At 43.2% G+C, this 5,916-nt stretch overlaps 1 pseudogene; it reads left to right on the top strand.

Annotated features, from left to right (window-relative positions):
* The first annotated feature begins 4,507 nt into the window (after nucleotides 1-4,507).
* Nucleotides 4,508-5,148, top strand: LOC139002063 (glycolipid transfer protein-like; annotated as a pseudogene).
* Nucleotides 5,149-5,916: the final 768 nt, after the last annotated feature.

Here is a 5,916-nt window from a genome sequence, read left to right as displayed (position 1 = left end):
TTTTCTCTGATTCCAGGCTCAGTTGTCATGGCTCTGAAGCATCTGTTACTCCAGGTCACAATCTTCCTATCTCCACGTTTGTGCCCAGGCTTCTCTTCTCCAAACTTTAACCATCTGAAACCTATTGCTATTATTAGAGGTTAAAACATTTGTCCCAGGTCACCAAGCAAGAAATGGGAAAAGCTACAATTCAAAATCAGACACTTGCTTGTAAAGCCTACAGTCTTAATCACTACAGTGAGTTCATAAAATGCTGCAAGGGTGGTATTGACAAAGTGAGATTCAAATCCTGACTCTAGTTCCCAGCTGGGTGACTGTGGGCTAGACATTTGATCTCTGTAATCATCAGTCCCCTCATCTGTAAAATGAGAGTAATAATAGACCTTCCCTCATAGATTCCTATAAAAGTTAAATAAGATACTTCCTGTGAAGCACTTGGCTTAGTGCCTGGTATAGTGAGGACCAAATAAATGTCAGTGGTAATTTTTATATTCTTATAATACTGTAAGGTTTCTATATAGTGAGAATGTGAAACACAGAATTTATTCTTGTATTATTATTTATCAACTAGAGGCCCAGTGCACAAGATTCGTGCACTGGTAGGGTGGGGGGAGGGGTGGTCCCTCAGCCGGGCCTGAGCCCTCTGGCAGTCCGAGAGCTTAGGCCCAGCAGTCAGACATCCTCAGCGCTGCCAAGGAGTCAGGAGAGGCTCCCGCCACCGCCACTGAGCTTGCCAGCCGTGAGCCCGGCTTCTGGGCTTTTGGGTTTCTGGCTGAGTGACACTTCCTCTGCGGGAGCGCACTGACCACCAGGGGGCAGCTCCTTCATTGAGCGTCTGCCCCCTGGTGGTCAGTGCACATCATAGCAACCGTTTGTTCTGCCGTTCGGTCGATTTGTATATTACCCTTTTATTATATAGGATTATTATACTATTTTCCATAGGAACAACTATAAACCTGCTTTTGCCCCACCCTCCCAGCTTGATTGTATGAATCCTGATTCATTTTTGCTAAATCTGTCTAGAGCATCAAGAATAGTTCTTGCCTGGCAAGTGTGGCTCAGTGGTTGAGTGCTGACCTATGAATCAGGAGGTCACAGTTCAATTCCCAGTCAGGGCACATGACTGAGTTTCAAGCTCAGAGCCCGGTAGGGGGTGTGCAGGAGGCAGTTGATTAGTGATTCTCTCTCATCATTTATGTTTCTGTCTCTCTTTCCCTCTCCCTTCCTCTCTGAAATCAATAAAAACATTTAAAAAAGAATAGATCTTGAACTTAATAGGTACTAAATATACAGTTTTGATTTATTGATTGGTATTTAACTGACTTTTATTCTTTGTGTTAAAAATTTCTGGTCGCTTATTCAAAACACTACTATGAAAGATTTTTGTAATATAATAGCTACATATCCAGTTGCAGAATGGACACTTCTCAAAAATGTAAACGTTTTTAGTAATCCTTTGGCATGTAGTTAACATTCAGTAAATATTTTTAAATGCTTTTTTCTTTGACAAATAGCATAGCCTGATAGCTTTTATGCTTTCAATGTATAATCTTTTCTTCATGTTAATAGGAAATGTTTTGTTCATATTTTATCTTAGCTGGGCTAGTATGGTGAATTAATTTCATATTCACAGGAATGGATACCACATGTACTTTTCTAGGTGTTTCACTATAATTTAGTTTTAGCTAATGGGCACTTAAAGTCTTGCCAATTTTTCCCCAAAGACCCATAGCCATCTATAACATTCTTGAATAATTGGCCTTAAGTGGAAGTTAACAGGGTTGACTACTTCCAGAAATATGCAGAAATGTTTTTACTAGTTTAAAAGTGAAATTTGTATAATCCTTAAGTTATCAATTTTTTAAATCCCTCTCTCAAAAACTGAAAGTTGCCGAAGCCGGTTTGGCTCGGTGGATAGAGCGTCGGCCTGCGGACTGAGGGGTCCCGGGTTCGATTCCGGTCAAGGGCATGTACCTGGGTTGCGGGCACATCCCCAGTGGGAGATGTGCAGGAGGCAGCTGATCGATGTTTCTCTCTCATCGATGTTTCTGGCTCTCTGTCTCTCTCCCTTCCTCTCTGTGAAAAATCAATAAAATATATTTAAAAAAAAAAAAACTGAAAGTTAATTAACACATACAATGGAATGACTTGGGTTTTGTTTTTAGAAGTTATTTATGCAAATTCTATTTCATAAAAGTGCTATTCGCTATCAACGTAGATGCCACATTAAAACAACAGCAACAACACAGAATCTTAAAACTATCATCAAAATAACTAAAGTGTTTCACTATGACTTTTCAAGAGCCTATTTTTAGGACATTCTCATTTCAACGTCAACTGTTCATCTACCCTTTAAAGCCATGTCTTTTTTCTTTAGGTCAGCATATCCATGTTGACATTCTGTAAAAATTGACCAACAATCATTTGTGAAATATAGTCTTTCATATATTCAATTGATTTAAGCCTACGTTAGGATGTCCTGCAGTGGTGACTGGCCTTGGGTAGAGAGGGATGGTAGTGTTTCCCCACCTGGGAGAGGTTTCAGCCAGTGAATAAATGCTAGTGGTTGGAAGGGAGAAGGCATAATATTTCCAACTAGTATTTACCAATTCACAAGAAATATTTTTTAATATTTCTTTGTTTTAGAATGAATGGCCCACCAAGAGCAAAATATCAGTAACCTCTTATTTGTCATCTCTCATATCATCTGTTCACTAGAGGCCCGGCTGTGAATTTGGTATGCTGTTAGTATCCTCATTTTACAGGTGAGGATACTAAAACTAAAAAAGGTTAATTTATGAAAATCACACATGATTATATGAAAGAACCAGGACTTAATAGAGGTTTTAGATTTTAAGAGTGATGCACTTAGTACGGTGCATATTTCCATAAAAAGTGGAAAATAAATCATTGGCAAGTTAATGGACATATCTTTAATGGTGTTAATAATTGTAATTATGCTACATGATAAAGACATAACAGACAAGCAGTGCACCAAAATGGCTGAAATTAGCATGACTTTTAAACACAGCCTTATTAGTATTGTTGACACCTAGGAGGAAAGGTAAAATAAAACAGGGCAGAATAGGAAGCTGCTAAGATTTCTTTCTGGATTCATCACTGACAATCTGGATGTGAGAAACTAAAGGCTACAGAATTTCATTTTTCCATCCTCTATCAGATCTTATTGAAAATAAAGTGCATGCATTGCAACATGTCCACAAAAGGTTGGTGTCACCAACCTATTGCCAACAGGAGTCCCTAGTCTGGGATGCAGTAGAAGGAGAAACTTCATTCAGTTAAACAGTTTGCAAACTGGGGAGATGCAGCCTCCAGAGGAAACTAAAAGTGCTCTCTGCTGAGACAAAGCGTGGGACCACTTTTTCTAGAGAAAGTCCTCACTCAGGTCCCTGATTGACCCATTTTTATGCAAATGACAGATCCAAATTTGCACAATCTCTTTGCTCCAAATAGTACTGTTCTGATTGGCCCGTCTGAAGATGCTCTAATTGGTTGGTATAGATGCAAATGAGGATAGAGCTGTGCAGTTCAGGTTGGACTGGGCAGCTCTCAGTGTGCAGCAGAGGCATGGGCCAGTAATGGCTGCTAGACTCTGGTAGATTTTGGGCCCAGTTAAGCATGAGCAGTCCTTCTTGGCAAAAATATTCTTCTGAAGGTCCACAAATACAGAATAAAGCATGGGCTCAAATCCAATCCACTGTTCTTTGAGGGCAAATTAATTTAATCAGATAGCAGTTGCCTGCCTCTATCACTCTGATATTAGCTAACAATCTTTCCTTTAAGTATTTCAGTAGTGTGTGTGTGTGTGTGTGTGTGTGTATCCTTAATCTTTAAAGAGAGCAGGATGCCCAGAGTTTGCAAAACAGCTCAATCAGTGTTGTCAGTGAAATCAGAAAGAGGTGTGCTCTGACAAACTTTTACCTATTTCTGTGCCTCCTCCATCCCACATGTACTTTCTCTCTTATCTCCTTTTCTAGACCCCTTAGTGAGAATTAGGCAAGCTTATGAACCCAAATTATACTGCAGCTGGTGCTAAAGTAGGTATGGTCACATGTGCATCTCCACACTTTGCCTAAGTCGTCACCATCAAACTCTTTTTCAGGCTCAGTGGATATGAGGCTAAATTCTGAAAAAGGAGAACCTCCAGTAGTGTGTTCAGTTTCCTAGAAGAAGAGAGGAAAAGAGAGCAGACATGCTTATCTATATATATATATAAAGCCAGCCACCATAACGGCATCACGACCATTAGACCAGAACCACCACTCCCCTCGCTGGGCTGGCCCCGCCCCCCCAAGAAGTGGTTAGGGACAGCCCTAGGCAACATGATAGGGTGCGAGTTTGGTGGGGGAAAGTCAAAGAAATAGGGGGGAAGGTCATAAGGGTCTGCGGGGTTGGAGTGGCCCATCTGGAGTAGGTTTGGAGTGTGCTGGGGAAGGAAGAGGAAGATCCTATTAGTAAACAGCATCACCGGGGCCTTGGCTCTGAAATGGTGCTGCTGGCTGAGCACCTGGTGAAGCCGCCGCCCTTGGACAAGCAGATCGAGACTAGGCCCTTCCTGGAGCAGTGTCCCACCTGCCGCCCTTCTTCTATTGCCTTGGTTCCCCAGTGTTTATGCCCATCAAGGCAGACACAAGTGGTAACGAAAATCAAAGCTGTGTACAACACCGACCCAGCCAAGTTCCAGACCCTGCAGAACATCCTGGAGGTGGAGGACATCCTGGAGGCGGAGAAGGAAGTGTATGGAGCAGAGTGGCCCAAAGTGATCCCATGCTGGCACTTACGTGGCTGAAAAGGGGCCTCTGCTTCATCCAGGTCTTCCTGCAGAGCATCTGCGATGGGGAGCGGGACGAGAGCCACCCCAACTTCATCCGCATCAACGTCACCAAGGCCTATGGGATGGCGCTCAAGAATTACCACGGCTGGATCGGGCAGAAGATCTTCCAGGCAGTGCTGTATGCCGCGCCCTACAAGTCCGACTTCCTGAAAGCGCTCTCCAAGGGCCAAAATGTGAGGGAGGAGGAGTGCATGGAGAAGGTCCACCTGTTCCTGGTCAACTACACGGCCACCATTGACGTCATCTACGAGATGTACACCAAGGTGAACGCCGAGCTCAACTACAAGGTGTAGCGTGCCCAGCGCCTGGCACTTCCAGAAACAGACAAGCCAGAATCACTGTGAAGCAAGCTGGCAGGCCGCCTTGGCCTGTGTCCCCCAGAGCGGCCCAGAGTCTGGCTGGGATTTCAGGGGACAGCCCTGGTTTCTGAAAAGTCATTTTTGGGGTCTATCCTAACAGCAATAAATAACCACCTTACTTCTGAATCACCTTTAATTTCACGGCAGCACACACCGACTGCCTTCATTTCAGTGTGATAAAAATCAGTTAATGTTGCTAATAAATCAAGTCCTAGGGTTTTCTGTCCCCATCCTCCCACGTGGTGCGTGACCCTGGGGGAGCCTTGTCATACACCTCATTTTAAAAATGAGGATCTGGTGCAGTGATGTTTCAGGTCTTGTAAGGACCATGAGGAGTCTGATTTGAAATTATACAGGATTTGTTTTTTAAAGCAGACTGCTGTGTGCTTTCCTGTGGTTGCACAGCCCAGTGTCATAGCACTGTCAGTATGGACCCTGGTCTTTCTTACTGTCTTTTTCCAGACAGTTTTTTATAGTTGAAAATAACCAGCAAGCCTTTGATGACCTTGACCAAGGGGACTTTATTTTAAAGCTATCAGGTATGAGTAACTGACCACAGATGACTGAATTTGCATTCTTCTGCATAAGTATTTTCTTCAGGGACAGCCTACCCCACCTAAGAAACTACCTATCATGTGTGTTCTCTCAGAGGGGAGACCACGAGCCCTCCCAATGCCAAGACCCAAGTAAACACATCGCTGC

Source organism: Myotis yumanensis, unplaced genomic scaffold (assembly GCF_028538775.1).
Source record: "Myotis yumanensis isolate MYYU_CA2020_CCGP unplaced genomic scaffold, mMyoYum1.0.hap1 SCAF_2, whole genome shotgun sequence".
NCBI lineage: Eukaryota > Metazoa > Chordata > Mammalia > Chiroptera > Vespertilionidae > Myotis > Myotis yumanensis.
Note: the sequence above shows the minus strand (reverse complement) of the source record. Positions and strands in the feature narration are given on the sequence as shown.